Source organism: Halichoerus grypus, chromosome 1 (assembly GCF_964656455.1).
Source record: "Halichoerus grypus chromosome 1, mHalGry1.hap1.1, whole genome shotgun sequence".
In the NCBI taxonomy this organism is placed as follows: domain Eukaryota; kingdom Metazoa; phylum Chordata; class Mammalia; order Carnivora; family Phocidae; genus Halichoerus; species Halichoerus grypus.
In genome coordinates this window covers 88,692,114-88,710,181 of record NC_135712.1, presented here as the reverse complement: position 1 = coordinate 88,710,181, position 18,068 = coordinate 88,692,114, and the positions used below count along the sequence as shown (strand labels likewise).

The 18,068-nt window shown below is 35.6% G+C and overlaps 1 protein-coding gene across 2 annotated transcripts in view; it reads left to right on the top strand.

Annotated features, from left to right (window-relative positions):
• Nucleotides 1-18,068, top strand: part of NAALADL2 (N-acetylated alpha-linked acidic dipeptidase like 2) — a 1,303,067-nt gene that overhangs the window by 1,055,032 nt on the left and 229,967 nt on the right. The gene's annotated exons all lie outside the window — the stretch shown is intronic.

Sequence of the window (18,068 nt, the reverse complement as noted above, 5' to 3'; positions counted from 1 at the left end):
ACCTTAATTGGCTTTGGAAGCCCACCTGCAGAAGTGGGGAACCTTCTTCTAGGGAAAACATATACATACTACTTTCACTCTTAAGTAGTGTTTGGGTGAATCCACTTACAGAAACTAAAACTTTTATCCAAGAGCACTTGGCTTTTCTATTTTCATACCAAATAGTCACACTTTCTAGGGTTGGTGTCACAAAAGCAACATTTCCAAAGGTTTGTGATTATTTTTTCCCCAAGAGTTTTCACTTCTCTTGGGCTGTTACCTTTTCTTTGAAATGATTAGCAATAAAAACCTTAAAATAAAAGAGTCTGAGGGCTTGTCAGGGGAGCAGCCAAATAGGGAAGATCCCAAGGCATCTGCTGCAAGAAAGAAAAAGGACTTGGCATACAGCTAACCTGGGTGAGAGGAACTCTGGGTTTGGCTCCGTGTTACTGAAGCCAAGTGGAGTCATGGTTAGGGCTTTGCTGTTCACTGGAACACTGCATAGATTTGTTTTTCGTTTGGCATATTTTCCTGTCTTGATAGCTGATGAGGCCCACCAACCAATGTTGTAGGTATAGATGGATACTTAATTACCTGGTTGTAATCTAGGTTAATGATAGATGGGTAATGCCTTCTTGAACACTAGGTAGCAAAATTTTCTTATAATAAGATACTGTTAGTTCCTCAATTAACCAAGATATACTTGAGAAATTAAATAATAGATCAAGAATATTGTATTAACTGGTTTCTAACCCCCTTCCACCTCCCTCTAAAAGTCTGATCCTGCCAATAAACAGATGATCCAGGATAATACACAAATAATCCTCTAATGAATGATGTAGTCAAGTGGTTCCAAATCATTGAGTTAGAGGAGGTATTTTATTTTTTATTTATTTTTTGTGTATTCTTTTCTTTTAAAGATTTATTTATTTTAGAGAGAGCGTGGGCACCTGCAAGCAGGGGGGGAGGGGCAGAAGGAGAGGGAGAGGAGCAGACTCCCCACTAAGCGAGGAGCCCCATGCCCATGCCGGGGTTGAATCTCATGACCCTGAGATCATGACCTGAGCCCAAATCAAGAGTCAGATGCTTAACCAACTGAGGCACCCAGGCGCCCCAAGAGAAGGTATTTTAATATCTCCCTGCTATAGTACATGGTATATACTGAATTCAATAACATTTTAGAAATAAATCTAAATAGTATAAATCTCAACAGCATTTTATAATATTCTGCATGTAATGTATTACATTTCTGGAACTTGCTACATGCAAGGTATATACATTTATATTATATTATATATACTTTATACACACATTTGAAAAATAGTACTACACATGTGTAAATTAACTTATTCTACAGACAGGTCTTTGTGCTTTAGGATTTCTGTATTCTAGAACTACTTAAAATAATCTCACAGTCTCCCTTGTGGTTGATTCTCAAAGGATAGGATATGTTGTCTGCTCAAGGGTGGGTATATGGTTTGAAAAAGTGCATATACATTTTCATAACAAAGCAAGTTTTGTTGGTGAGAGTGAAACAGAGAGTGAAAAAACAGTCCAAGCAAGTTCTTCAGAAAGGAGAGTGTTGAGACCCAGCAGAACATATAAGAAATGCAGTGGTCCTGTTTTAAGAATTCAGAAGTGGATCTGATTGTAGGAAGGCCATTGTGTACAAGCAAACTGCACAAAACTGCATCAGAAGGCAGAGGAGAGAGGGGGGCCTGGGTGGCTCAGTCGGTTAAGTGTCTGCCTTCGGCTCGGGTCATGATCCCAGGGTTCTGGGATCTAGCTCCACTTTGGGCTCCTTGCTCAGCAGGGGGCCTGCTTTTCCCTCTCCCTCTGTTGCTCCCCCTGCTTGTTCTCCCTCTCTCTCTCTCTTTCTCTGTCAAATAAATAAATGAAATATTAAAAAAAAAAAAAAAGAAGGCAGAGGAGAGAGAGAAGCATAAACAGTAAAATGTACAGACTAGAAGTGGCCTCTAGAACCCAACCAGGAAGAGATTCTGATAGGGCTTTACCCTTGGAATCCTATTCTTCCCACATACACCTTCTGCATCTGGTAGTCACTAATTTCAAAAGATGGCATATTTTCAAAAATGATTTTGCTGAGCTAAAGTTTCTGTAATTTGTAATCAGAAAACAACAGTTTTTTTCCAAAAATAAAATTATATTTTAACATTATACATGGATTTCTCAAAGAACTGTACCCATCCATTTAACTCTGTAGGTTCTGATTTTTAAGGCACAATGTCTCCTTGAATAGAATATTGATCTAATTCCTTCTTTTTAGAAATGAGGAAATTGAGGCTCTTGGGAATTATTTTCCCAAAGACCTAGACCACATAACTAGCACATGAAGTAGAGTTTATAGGAGAAGCAAGAACACAACAATCCAAAAGGTCAAGGTATATTTATTAGTCAGATTGTAACAATGTTCAGAATTTCCACATAGGGGACTCATTATCAAAGTTCCATTGAAGTTGATGGCAAGATGCCTGGTATGAGGATATTCAAGTAGATAACTTAAGATGTCGATTTTATATCAAAGTTAAGATCTTCACAAAGTAGAAGGTTATTTTTAGGTTGATTATATTGATTTTCTCTGTTGTTCAGAATGCCCTTGGTTTTGTTTTCATCATAAACACATAGCCAGAAATTCTTGTTATGAGAAAGTAATTATATTTCTTGTAAACTGTTCTCTTCCCACCTCTTATGTTTAATCCCATCTCCATTTGTCTTCCACTGTTTTTTTGTTTCTTTGTTTTTTTTTATTTTTCAAATTTATTCTCCAGTGTTTATAGTGCTGCATCCTTGCCTCTGGTCTAACAATCATATTAGCAGTAAAGAAAACATCCAGGTCCTTTCAATCAAATATGTTTTTATGATATATATCCGGGGCTTATAAGAAGCAAGGAGAAATCATCCTTCTTCCAAAATAAGCACTGTGGAAACCTCAAATCTATAGTCCTTTTTATTGCTAATAAAATATTTGTCAGTGGAATTAATAAGTTCACGTCTGATTTATTTAGCTTACGGGAGCCTGACTGGCTCAGTTGGTAGAACATTCGACTCTTGATCTCAGGGTTGTGAGTTCAAGCCCCATGTTGGGCATGGAGCCTACATAAAAGAAAAAAAAAATGAAAATAGGCTTAGAATTCAGAATTGAGTGAATTGGAACAAAGAAATGCCAGGTAAAAGTTATATCTGCAAATTATACTTCTGCTATATGGTAATAGAAAATATAATGCTCATTCCTTCTGTTCAAATCCTTAAATTTATATCCCATATGAAAAAATCTTTAGCATTGAAATTTCAGTATATCATCCTGAAAAGCAATGCAAACAACTGCATTTCTTGCTATAGGGTAGGACTTAATTTTTAGGTGTTTCTGAAACATTTCAAGTGCAAGCAAAACCTATAAAAAATAATATTTAAGTAGGTTTTGTTTGAGCCAAATGATACCGGTGACTAAAAGAAGAAAAAGCAGTCAATACTACATATGTCCTCTCTGGATGACTTCAACTATACCCAGGGCTTAGGTTCCCACCTCTATGCTGGTGACCCTCCCAATTTATATCACCAGCTTTGATGTCTCCTTTCCTTTGATGTTTCAAAACTGTATTTCTGACTGCACGCTGCATATCACCACCTGGATATTCCACAAGATTGTCAAATGCAACATGCCCCCAAATGATTTCATTGCCTTTTGTCTCCCTATTCCTTTCGCTGTCTCCCATATCAGGCAGGATGCTTTCATTTGCAACTAACAAAAAACTCAGTTCAACTGGCTGTTTAAACAATAAAGGAGATATATTGGCTCAGAAGTAGTTAGGACTATAGACCTGGTAAAAGCTGATTTGGCTGTGTTTCCTTAGGATTTTTTTGGCTCTATGGTTCTCTGAGAGTCAGCTTTGTTCCCAAATTGGCTTCTTTGAAAGTTACACAATAGTTTCAGTAGTTCCAGGCTTTATTTCTTCATTCACACTGTTCAAAAAGAAAGAAAGCAGCTCTTGGGAGAATTCTTTCCATAGAGCAAGAGACCTTCTTCAGAAGCCCTGAGGGTAAAAAACCCTTCCAGTAAAGGCAGGCTGGCTGGCTTCAGCCAGTTTTCCTAACCTGTCACCGTGGCAAGTTCTTAGACAAGTCAGGACCCACACCTAGAACCGCAGGTGAGCAGTCCCAGGAAATCACATGACTGCTACATAAGGAAGTATAGTACAGCGGATGCTGGGAAGATAACCACAATGTCTACGATTCCATATAGTCCCCTAAAATATATTCTGTCTGCAGGATTGTTTGGTTACAAAAACAGAAACTGAATTAGCATGTTGAAAAGGACACAGAAGAATCTCAAGGAAACTCAGTTTTGGGAAATAGAGCATGGCATCAGAAACTTGACAGTTGATCAACTCTCTGTCTCTCTGTTGCTTCATGTTGTCTCATCTCAGCTTAACTCTGCATTATTGTTTTATTCCCCTGCTACTCCCCAAGAGAGTTGCCTTTCTGGGTTTCTTTAAACAGAGAATACATAGTCAAAAAGGCTGCCAGTCCATAATTTAAAAGGCCTTATATCTCCTGTGCCTATAACTATGATTAGCCACACTTTTGATCTCTCAATCCCAAATTTCTAGAATGAAGAAAGTGATTGGCCAGTCCATTTCCAGTGGGGTACATACTTTAGTTGTTGTGGGAGATAATGGAATGTCACGTGATATGTAATAGTTCCCCTTCAGAGATGAGAAAGGTATATGAATCGGAGGGAAATGACACATTTGTGTATTATAGGAGTATATATTTTAATTTTTGGAAAATGGAACCACCTGTTTTTCAAGCTGGAAACCTGGGAATCATGTTTTATTCATCTCAATCCTTATGGCTTTACCTCTTCTTGAGGCAGATGGTATAATAGCTACCATTAAATGTACTAGATCTTAAGCAATGTGGATATATATATATATCTCATTTCATTCTCTCAACAAAGTCATGAAATGCACTATTATGTCCATTTTTAGGAGCCCAAATTGGGCCCATCGAGGTTTAATAGAGTTGACAGATGGCAAACCTGATGTTGTCTCCCAGATCCGTCTGATTTCAAAGCCCCAACTTTTTTTAGTGTTCATACCATCTGGATACAGACTTTGGAACCAGGCAGATCTGAGTTTGAATTTTGGCTCTGCCACTTACTGGTCATGTGTTCCTTACTGACCTCTGTGAACCTTAGTTTCAATTTCCATGAAAATCTGAGGATGACAGGGGGCCCTTGAGAATGCTTAAAATAAAAATAAAAAATAATTAGCCATGTGTCTGGCAAATAATAGGCTACCAACAAATATTAGTTACTTTCTATTCCACTTAATAAATGGAATAATATTTTGGGGAAAATATGTTGGAATTGAAAGGAGAGAAAAACATAGGTTTCAATTGGGTAACTGCCACTTAGCAGCTTTTTGACCATAAGCAAGTTACCTAAGTTATATGAGTCTCCATTTTTTCACTTCTAAAAACAAAGCAATACTAATTTCATTTAAGATGGTTGTGAGGATTAAATGGGGTTATATATGGAAAGTTTTGCCCAGCCTAATTTTAGTGGAGAGCTGGGATTGAGGTAGCTGCATGTAATAAGTACATAGTAAATAGTTGCTGTTTAAGATATTAAATGAATACACTTGAAAGATGGATACTTTTTAAGGGTATATGCTGAGGGGCCTCAGAAGAGCAGATTTTAAAAATGAACCACTGCTTTTTATTCATTTTATTTTGTTAAACATAAGAATGTGTTTTCTTTATTGGGCCATTCTGATGATCCAGACATTAGATTAGGTGATTTGCATTTGTATCTTTGTAAAAATCTTGCAAAAATAGACACTATTACTATGTTTTTAGAGATGTAGAAACCAAGACTCCAAGAGAATATGTAACTTGTTCAAGGATCTAAAACTCAGTGGCAAAGTAATACTTTCTTTGAACATTGCTGCTTCTCAAACTATACTTCATATATTAAAATGAATCAGTAATACTTTTGGCAATATAGAGAAGACAGCCTATGAATTTGTAAATTTATTATATCACTATACCTTGCACTATCAGAGTAGAGATTTTAACTTGTTTTGTTTTGTTTTGTTTATTTTGTGTGTCGGCGGGGTGAGGGGGCAGCAGGGATTGATTTTAGGAAAGACATATTTTCATCTATGTCCACAGTAAGTATAGGACAATTAGATAGCAAATTAATTTTTATGTTGACTTTACAACCATGCCTCCGTGTTCTAGTATACAAATGACAATGTTAACTATCAGTCATAAAATAGCAACTTCCAAAATACCATACTATATCAAAAATTTGAATTAGAACTAACTTAAGATATAAAGAACCAGTAAAAGAAACAAACCTTAGAAAACCCGGTGCTGTTAGCTTCCCAAAGAGGAAATTAAGATGCTGTGATCAATATCTCACTAGCTGATCTTGCCATATTGGTTGGAAAAAAAAAAAAAAAAAAGACAGCATCAGTGATGAAGTTAGGAGAGACCATGGAAGATTAAGTTTAGCCTCGTGCTTACTGATGTCTAAATGAATTTGAAAAAGTATGTTCAGGATATATAGAATTGGAAGGAAAATGCTAGTAAGAAGTTTAAGTATTTGAAATAGGATTTGACTGGTCTGTTTGGTGGGTTCCATATGGTAGATTGATGCCTTTTGGATATGTATATGGACAGAAAAAAATTTTTTTGACAAATTTAAACTGGAAAGGATGATCTTCCTGAAACTTGAAGCCATGATTGTGGTTTTTAGGTATCCATTTGCTTGTGAAACTCTAAAAAGCTAGATTAGAATGTTATTGTTGCCGTTAAGTTTTATTAAATTATACTGGGAAGTGAAACATAGAATAAGTGATGTCGGTGACAATAATTCAGGGGCATTTCTAAAGAGGTAATACTGTGTTAATTTGTATAGAGAGAATATCCAGATTAGAATCTCACTGATTACATTTATTTAATATAATTGGTAGGTTGATAAATTTGTCGGACTTTGGAATATTCTCTGACTTTAACTAATCTATGCCTTTTTATTTAATGTAATATTCCACTAATAGATTTGAAGAAAATCTAGAACTGAGTATAAAATATTAACATTTTCTTTTTCCTCCTCATCTAAAACTAGACATTTGAGGAAGCAGAAAAAGCATGTTCCCGCTCTAATTCAGGGAAGGTTCTAGTTTGCCAATCCCAAGGAAAATTAAGAAATGTGAGGAAATCTACATCATACACAAAATGCAAGCTTCACAGGATAGGGCAAAGGCTTGTTCCAGCTTGCTTCCCAAACAACCATTAACTAAAACCTTATATTTTAACACTGAGATGTATAGATATAGCAGTCTATGGATAGATAGATATAAATGAATCCATTTTTCTTCCATTTCTCTCCATTCATATTTTTCAAATAATTCTTCAGTCAGAAACTTTGACTTGAGAAATTCAGGGTGTATCTTAAGCAATTTTTAAAAAGTTTTTAGCTTTTCAATATTTTATATCTGAAAAGATCTTCATTTCATCAACAAATTTTTATTGAGCACCTATTATGTAATAGGCACTCCTCTGGGTACCAGGGCTAATGTGGTGAACAAGACAGTCTAGGTAGGTATTAGCCTTAAGGGAGCTTATATTCCTCTATTCATGGAGACACTAAACCACACTGACTGTTGACTTCATAGTTCAAATACAAAGTTATTTGGGTTACAGAGATTCACAACTGATAGTGACAAAAGCAGACAGAAAAGAGCAGTTTCTATTTCTACTAAGGATAATAATTTTCTAAGTGGATTAAATAAAATTTCATAATTGTTCTGTATTCCTAAGAGACCAACAGAACTTGGAGGGTCAATGAAAAATTCCAACTCAGACCCAGTATGGGACCTACCTCACTGTTGCAGTCAAAGAGAGCCCCAAATGAGAACTTCAGGGGTCTTCAAGGAAGTGTTCTGTTCTGAGTCTAGAGCCTTGAGTCACAATTAGTGAGGAGGTCTCGATAGGATCTTGGTGAACCTCCAGCATTATCAAGTGGTAACTCTTTAAAATACCACCAGAAAAAAATACTTTTGGTCAAGCAAAACTAAGTTCATTTGATTTCTACACTAAGGTTGAGCACTATCTTGACAGAGTCATAACAGGCTTCAAAATGGGAAATTGGGTCAGGATATTTATAGGGTGATAGGACCAGACTGGGCAGTCTGAAGGTAGGTCTTGCAACATGGGAAACTGATTGGCATTGTAAAGAATTTATGACAGAATTACTTTGAACGGGAGGGCACAAGGAAGCGAGGATCTTAAAACAAAACTTGATAATTAAGCTGTTTACGTTTCACTTGTATCTTCAATGAACAGGCATTTCCTCAAGTAAACAGTGAAGTTATTTTGCATACTCTCAAAAGGAAAACGTGCAGCTCACCATGGAATTATGTAGCACAGGGACAGGGAAGTAAGTTTGATTCCAGAATTATTTAACACGGGGATAGGAACATGTGCCTGTTCTCTGTAATGTTTAACAGAGGAATAGAAAATTACTTTGGTTTCAGACAACAGAGAGATATGTTAAGGTAATGTCAGTTACATTACATAGGTGCCATGAAAACAATAATAAAGTAGTCCAGGAGAAGAGAGAGTAAGGAGTACTATTTTAGTATCCTTAAGCAAGGCCTGTTCTAGGGAAGGGGTGTTTGAGCAGAAATCTGAATGAAGTGAGCAGACAGTCCTTGTGGATATGTCTTGGGGAATAGAAATCAAAGTGCAAAGACCCTGAAGGGGGAGCATGTTGGGGCAGAACAAGGTGGCCAGGGGGCCTGCAGCAGAGTGCCTAAATGCCTAGAGTGGTAAACCAGGTGAGACAGCACAGAGCGCAGATCACGTAAGGCCTGAGAGGCCACGGCAGAGAGTTGGGATTTTACTCTAAGTGGAATGAGAAGTCATTGTAGGGTTTTAAACTGTTGATTGACATGGTTCGACATAACGTTTTTAAAGGTGACTCTGGCTCAGTAAAAATAGGAGGTTCTCAGAGGGGTGGCAGCTAGGTGGCTAGACAGGAGACCACTGCAGTAGGAACAGGAGAGACAATGGTGTTTTGAACTATGGAGGTAGTTCTGGGCTGGTGAGATACATTTTGAAAGTGGTGTTGGCAGGCTTTGCTAATAAATGTGATGTGAAATGTAGAATAAAGAGGAGGCCAAGGTTTTTTTGGACAGAGCCACAAGATGAATGAATAACAGTACCATTTACTAACCAAGGGCATCTGTTGAGGGTATGGATAGAAATAATGCAGGCTTCTGCCCTCAAGTGGCTGATGCTTTGGTAAGGCAGATAAAACACAGAGGTAGTAACTGTAATAAAGCATCTAGAGTTTAAGTGAAGGGGGCAACAGTGGAGCGGTAGCTGGTAGACAAAGTTCTAAGGCACTAGTTCCAATGAGCATTGCTTCCAGCTGGATAGATAGGAGGAGGCTTCACAGAGGCCATTGGGATATTTGAATGGCGTGGTGAGTGATGGTTTTAAGTGCCTGCAAAGGAGAGTGCACAGTGCTAGACACTGATGATTCAGATAAAAATCATTCTGGTTATGGTCTTCCTAAGGCCTATACTCCATAATGAGGTGGTAGAGGGTACAATGTGATGAGAAGTCTAATTGAAGAATAAATGTGACGAGGATGGGATGATTAATTCTGGCTGAAGGGATGAGATTTTACTAGAGTTTTAAAAGGCAAATTGGTGACTCATAGCTAGAAATCGACAGAATTAAATGGTCATAGGGCGATTTTAATGCCTCTAATGTTTGTTACTCCCAGCACAACCCAGAAAAGGGAAAGCCTGCATCGGGTTCCCAGAGATCGCTAGCTATCTGGATTGTCTTGCAATCTGGCAAAATTAAGCTCTCCTTCTGAATTAAGACATCATTGTTTTTTAATTTATTATATTTTATTTATAGGACAATTGAAAATGGTTTTTTGATACTCCATACATGAAATTTGGGGAGATTATTTTTTGGGAAATTATTTTCCCTTGCATCTTGCCTTTTTCTTTTGTCATGTAGTTCTATAATGGATTCTTAAGCCCATTTCCGTTACTCTTTAATACTTATGCCACTCCTTCTGCTAAGATTGGCTAACTGAACATAATAATAAAAAAAAATAATTAATTAAAAAAAAAAGATTTGAAAAGCCAAAATAGGGAAATTTAAGTAAAGTTGGTTGGGATATTCGGTTTATACAAATGTTGTGTTATTTTCCTTTACTGACATTACAATTTATTCATACTAGCTTTGTGCACTACTCTGAAAGTTAAATCTATTCTTAAAATTATTTTTAGCATTGTAAATACTCTATGCTGTTTCTCTCTATGAGTCTAATTATGCATTTGTACTTATGTAATTTAATTGTGTTCACTATGACAAAGAATCTAATTTGTCATCATAGTAGTGAATTTCTATTATCTCCAGTGACAATTCAGTTTTTTGGAGAGAATCAGAGAATATGAATTTGAAATCCTGAACCTACCACTAACCATAAGACATAGAACATTTGATTCCTCATTTTTCTTATTATAAACTCATCTTCATAATTAGAGCTAATAATCTGTTCATATATTTATTGAATATCTATTATGTGTGAATTGTAAACAATACAGAGACAGTCTTCAAAGAACTTCAGTCCTCAAGACTTAGTATTACTGTTTGTGAGTTATAACACTCAAAGGAGATAATAAATATGAGAGAACTTTGAAAAATGGGAGGTGCTAAATAAGCCATTACCCATATTTTTTATATGTAATATAGGAAAACTAACTGGTTCTTTAACATTTTTGAACCCTTAAATAATTGGAGTGTACCTTAAAGAAATTTATACTTTACTATTACCCTATCAATCCTCCTTTTCTCCCTTAGCATCTTTTAAGAGGTACCATAATTTCTCTAGGGAACATTGTTGAATACAATACGATATCGATACAGAGCTTTGTGAAGCTCTGATTCTATTTGAAATTCTGAATCACATGGATTTTTTTTTTTCATGAAAAGAATTATGTATCAGGTATTTAATTTTATTTTTGTTAATAATAACAGTTATAACAGCTAACATTTTGGGGGTAAATTTTTGTATTGATATGCATTATGAAATATTTTATTATTATGCATTTTAATCCTTAAATTAAACCTAGGAAATAAGTACTGTTATTAATCCCATTTAGTGATTAGGTAAGGTATAGATACTTTAAGTACTCCACCCAAGGTTACAAAGTTGGCAAACGATAGAGGCAGTTTTAACTGGAAGAGTCACTGAAGAATACCCCCAAGTGATCAAACGAAATGTGTAATTAAATCCTTTGCCAAAATTAAATAGGTAATGGTTTTGCAATGGAAAATAACATTATACGCAATTCTTATGGTAAATGAGATCAGGACATTGTTATCATGTTTCCAGTAGCTATTGAAGTTTTAGTTATGTTGTTTGTAATGAAAATTTCATTTTACAGTTTGGGGATTTCTGAGGTAAATGACTATTTTAGCCTCTATATAATTACTTGGCAAAAATTAGAGTATAGCTTTCTTTTTGATGGAGTATAGCTACCTTTTATTTCCATTTTAGATAATATCTATTTTACACAGCTAATATGTCTAATCTGAAAGTTTTCTGGTTGAACTCATTTGATTTTTATTAAGTCTTTGACAAATGATTAATGCAGCTCTCTATTTCATCTAAATATATTCCAGCACTTCCTAATCTCCCACTTCCATAATAGTATGGATTTCTCTTTTGATTACTCTTTGTCTTCACTCTTCCTCCTAAATGGGGCTTATTATTCCAGTTGGATTCATCAGCAGTAGTTTAATGGTATAAATTCATTAAGTAATCAGTTTTCCTCTTAGCCACAGAACCCTGTTTCTTGCTATATTTCCCAAAGTTCTGAGGTCTGAAGCAGTGATTTTCTATTGGAAGAGACATCCCAGCTTGAAGGCAGTTCATTAAGGTATAAGGGGATGGGTGTTTTTATGTCTATCTAAACCGATCGTTCTCTTTCCCCCTAGAGATTCTGAAAAGCTTTTCCTCTGCTTGCATAGCGAGTCCTTGTTACTAATAAATATATTGGAGTCTGGGGCACCTGAGTGGCTCAGTCAGTTGAGTGCCTTTCTTTGGCTCAGGTCATTATCCCAGAGTCCTGGGATAGAGCCCCACCTTAGGCTTCCTGTTCAGGCTCTCCTTCTCCCTCTGAACCCCCCACCCTGCTTGTGCTTGCTCTGTCTCTCTTTAAATAAAATCTTTTTATTTAAAGAGGCAATTTTAAATAAATATTTAAGAATAGATTCATTTTTTTATTTGAATGTTAATAATAGCAGCAATAATAATGCAGCTACCAAACTTATAATAAAACATTTTATAGTGCTGAAAGTATTTTGTGCATTATGTAACTTTGGATATTTTATATTTTATATATATATATATATATATATATAAAATTATATATATATAAAATTATAAATATATAAAATTATATATATATATAAAAGTCTAAATTATATATAGGAGTCTATTATATATGTATTATATGTATATGTATTATATATATATGTGTATATATATAAGAATATATGTGTATATATAAAATTACAAAATTATTGTATATATAAAATATCTAAAATTCATTGAAAACTGTTAGTCTAGACCCAAGGTACACTAACATTTGTGATTCCAGAAAATCCAGTCAGACTCCTCTAAATTGTTTCTATAAGAGCAGTTTCTTACTTTGACAGAATAGTTCCAAGTAATTAAGGAACTCTGGAGATTACGATTTCATTTTAACCTAGGCCCATTGGGCCTGGGCTCTTGTTCATATTGCCTTTTAGAGACTGAGCCATACTCTGAACCATGAAGATAAGAGCTCCTTTTAGGCAATTTTAAATAAATATTTAAGAATAGATTCATTTTTTTCATTTGAATGTTAATAATAGCAGCAATAATAATGCAGCTACCAAACTTATAATAAAACATTTTATAGTGCTGAAAGTATTTTGTGCATTATGTAACTTTGGATATTTTCCCATTAAATTGAATTTTATTTGGGTATTATTTAAATGTAATATCACCTACATGGTTTTAAATCCTAAGCCTTCTTTTTCTTCTATCATGCTGTGAGCTTTTGTTGAAGGGGAGGTCATCAGCAAACCATTGACATTTTGGGTAGACTGGTCAGAAAACATGTTATCAACATCATCTTTTAAAAAATTTGGGAGACTCTGGAAAACATAATAGAACTTTTAGTGTAACTTTAGTCTAAGGTAACTGTTTCAACTGCACTGGACCCCCAGATATGAAAAGGCAAATAAAAACTGGCTTTCAGAGAAAAGAGAAGGAGAAAAGGAAAAGGAGCATCATTTTTGTACCTTAAGATGCATGGCAGTACGTGGATTCTAAGGCACATATTAGCTTCATTAGGTCTGACCAAACATGAAGGCAAATATACTATTGCTTACAGATCCTGTAAAAAGACAAGGAATGTAGGTAGGTGTTTTTCGTTTTTGTTTTTTTAACTGATAAAGATATTTTTAAGACTATTGATTGATACTTCCATTCCTTATTACAGGAAAGGTGTGATCATAGGCCCTATCTTGGGGACAGTTTAGAAAGGATCTGAGTAGTGTTCTTAATTTGACTGGTCAGAATAAGTTGCTCGGACCTCAAACATATTTGGAATAAACAACGAGGGACATAGAAGTAGGGATCTCCAGTTGTGCAGTTGTTATTAGTTCGGTATTTCTGGCGTGGGAACTTCATCTAAGGCAGCAAATACAGAAACTTCTGTTGGGAAGGCATCTCTCTCTATTTGCCATTCTAGGGAAGCTCACACATTTCTAAAGCATTTGATTGATGCCACCTTCTTTGGAAGAAACACAGGCACCAGATCAGTTTAATGCTTAACAAAATGTTAAAACAGAGGAGAAATAATATCAAAGAATGACAGGCCACTCTAAAATTGATTTTTTTTCTGTGAAGTTTTCCTTTGGGGTAATTAGGAATTGGACCTGAGAAGACCCACTACAGAATCAATTTGGAGATTGTGTGTGTCCTTGCCACCAAATTGATGGTGCATTTGGTGAGGTGGTGGTAAATTTGGCTTAGCTGTAGGCAATGCTTGAATGTTTCATTATCTGAACCAGGGAACCCTGAAAAAGTAAGAATGATGAGACCCTTGAGCTGGGGAGGAAACGGACGCTTCAGGAGTGATTGTCCTTGAAACCGCAGTCAGCGAGGCCCCAGCACCACTGGCTTTCACAGGAGTGACAGCAATGTAGCATGAGGAAGACTTAGCTTAAGCAGGAATAAACAGAAATACAGTGTCTCTGTCATCTCCCGGTCAGATGCTTTATTTTTGGTCAAATGGAGATAGAAAAGAACTTTTTAATGACAAAACTTCTGGCTTCACACTTTATTTTAGCCTTTAAATCTTCCCTCACAATTAAATTAAGGATCTCATGGAAATTAGAAAGTGTCATCCCTCTTAAAGTGTGAATTATTTTCTGCTGTACCCCTTTATATATGACAAAATCTACACAGGAGGGAGATCTAGGTATCCCCTAGTATAGTAATTCTGTTTTGTGGTAAACATGGAGTGTTTATGGCCTATATCATTATACTAGAGGTTTATGTTGTATCATTTATTGTCCTAAAACTCTGTTGTACATAAACTGTGCAGATTTATAAAACTATGCAAAAATATGTATATACAGTATGTATATGTATATATATACATACATATATATTAGGAATAATAACTATAACCAAACTTATAAGACAAAGGCAAGCATGAGAATGTTACAAAATGTTAGGCTGAAATATGCAGTCCATTGGAAATGCAATGCAGTAAAGTGTTGCTATTCCGTTATTTGAAGTTTCTAAAAGAACAATATACTCACTAGTACATGATTTCTTCACATTTGCTCTTTTCTCCTCTCTTCAATAAGGCCTCTAGTGAAAAAGAAAATAGAGTATTAAATTTTACATGCAAATTTTCAGTGGTTTGCAAATGACTAGGGGCAATTCTGCCTATTAAATTACTTTATTCCCACTATTGGTATTTTAAAATGTTGAACATTCAGTTTATGTTGAAATATACAGCTCTACTTTCATATTACTGAGGTTTACCATATTATGTGCTTGTCAAAATCTGCATGTTTCTTTTTTATAAGTTGTTAGAGAAATGTTCTATTAATACGTGTGCTCTTGTTGCACAGCCTTATAGTGCTATGCTAGCAGCTGAATGTTTAATAAAAGTATAACAAGATGTGAAACATGCGTTATACAATACATTAAAATTTCCTCTTTGCTTATGTTGCATTCTTATACCATTTTATTGATTTAGAGACATACACTGATGAACATAATGACTTGTAACATTTTTACAGATGGGGATTCAAGTGTGTACCTGTGGTTTGTCAGAAATTCCTGGAATTAATTGCTTGATTCAGTGGGGGAATAAAGTTCAATCTAATCTCACTTAATTTTAAGTGGGTGCACTTTAAGCGATACTACTGGTGATAGATTGGTTATTATATATTTTATCAATATTTAAAAACTTTTATGGTCTGTATCAAATGCCACCAAATTAAATCTACCTTTAAAGATTTAAGCTTTCCTTTTACTTTACTTTCTTGCCTTTCAAAGCACTCAATATACAAAAAGAAATTATAGGCATCTTGTTAAATGTCCATATTTATATCTGAATAATTATCTTCCACTTTTGCTGATAGTTCGGTTTGTATTTGTAAGTATATCAAGGCCTTAGGAAGTAAACAGAAATGACTTGAGTCTCATATCTAAATCATTATATGTTTCTTAATGTATCGGATGCTGAATAAATATGCTTAGAAGCTAAGAACAGTCTATAAATTCTAGATATCTCCTGACCGGCTGCACATTAGTTCAAGCTTTTCAAGTTTCTGAAATGAATAAATTATTACATATTACCTGACAATCTGAGGACTTGGAATTTCCTAGTGGTCCTGTATTATCTTGGGCTCTAAGCCAAATGATAGAAATTAGGAGAGTTTAGGGTTAGAAGGTTCTAAAAGCGCAAGTCATAAGGGATGAGCGTATCTTAAATTTCCCTAAAAAGGTTTTTCCCAAATGTTCCTGGGATCCTTTTTATTTTCCCGGTTGAGTCCAAAGCCCTCTATCTGTCCTTGAATTAAGTTTTGTCTTCTTCATAAAATCTTCCCAAACAGCTATATCCCACATGAATCTTTTCTTTCCATATATAGCTCTTGTACTTATACATTGTACTAAATAGTTTATTTCTTAATTATATGTTGCTTTGGGTTTTTGTAAATGTTTGACATTGTGAAATTTTATTTGCTTCAAAAAGCACAATGCTAAAATGTGATTCATCTCCTTGGGAACCCTATGTGTTTTAATTACAGAAGTTATTCCCAAGTAGTAATGGTAGCTGGGTATTGTAGCCTCCCAATTAGGCTCATCGTGTGATCATTTAAAGGTTTACACAAAATCCTCTTTAAATATAGCTAATTTTTCTTTGAAAGGATATTTCTGTTTAAAAAAGACTTATTAGTGGGGCGCCTGGGTGGCTCAGTCGTTAAGCGTCTGCCTTCGGCTCAGGTCATGATTCCAGGTCCTGGGATCGAGCCCCGCATCGGGCTCCCTGCTCGGCAGGAAGCCTGCTTCTCCCTCTCCCACTCCCCCTGCTTGTATTCCCTCTCTCGCTGTGTCTCTCTCTGTCAAATAAATAAATAAAATCTTTAAAAAAAAAAGACTTATTAGTATCGATAGATTTATTTTGTAAGGGAGGAAAACAAAACACTTTACTCTCCTAGGTTCTCTGGCTGGAGCCCTACAAATTAGACTGAACAAAAGATAGATTGCTAAAAGAAAAACAGAATTTATTAACATGTGCATTGAATGAGAGAACTCATTGATGAATAACTGAAAGGGGTGTTTAGAACTTGGACTTATATATCACCTTTACAAAGGACAACAAATTAGTAGAAAAGAGATAAGACAAAGGAAAAGTTTTAGGCTTTTAGGGCAGCAAACTGGGAAGGTAAATATATGGGGGGAAAGTAATGGGATGGTAAGGTTTTATAGGGTTTGTTATATGGATTCCTCTGGTACCATCTGCCTCTGGGCTGATAGGAGTGTTCACCCTGCCCCTCCTAGTAGAGAGGAAGAGGACAAAGAGTTTTCCTTGTGTCTGCTTCCTCTCAATTGCCTTCAGTTCAAAACAGTTCTTATGTCATAGTAGCATATTTTTGCGGTGGCATATTCTGAACCTCCTCACATTCATTCAAGAAATATTTATCAAACATCTTCTATGTACCAGAGACAGTATGTAGGCATCTGGGCTTTTATGGAGTATGCATTCTAATGGAGTAGCCCGATGACACACAAATTAATAAAGAAGTGGACAGGAGATTGTCAGATGATAATGAAGTACTACGCAGAAAATTAAAGCAAGGGGACAAGATAGGGAGTAACTGACTGACGACTTCATATTGGATAATCAAGCAAGTCTTCTGGGAGGAGAGGACCTTTAAATGAAGACCCGAAGGAGCTGGCCAAGCAAAAACTAGGGGACATGCATTCCAAATGGTGGAATGAAGTAGTCCTAAGTGTGGGGGATGTTAGTGGACAAGGAAACGTGTGGTACAAGTGAGGAAGTAGCCAGGGGCCAGATCAGGCTGGGCTTTGCAAACCAGAGTCAGTGTTTGGGTTTCATTTTGAGCATAACAGGAAGCTCTTGGAGAGTTTAAACTAGGAAGGAAGATCATGGGGGTAGGTTTTACATTTTTAAAGGTTAGTCTAGCAGTATTTTTTCAAAAGCATTTTCATGCAACTACCCTTTATGATCATTATGTTTAATGACTATGAGATTGAATTTAAGCATTATGGCTAGGGGTATTTAGGTTATTTCTAATATTCTCTATTTACATAATCATCCCAAAGTATAATATATTATAATATAAGTAATGACATGGTAAATATTTTTATGTAAATAGTTTTCCTATTCTGTTAGATGGGTCACATAGGATAGGTTTTCAGCCATAATATC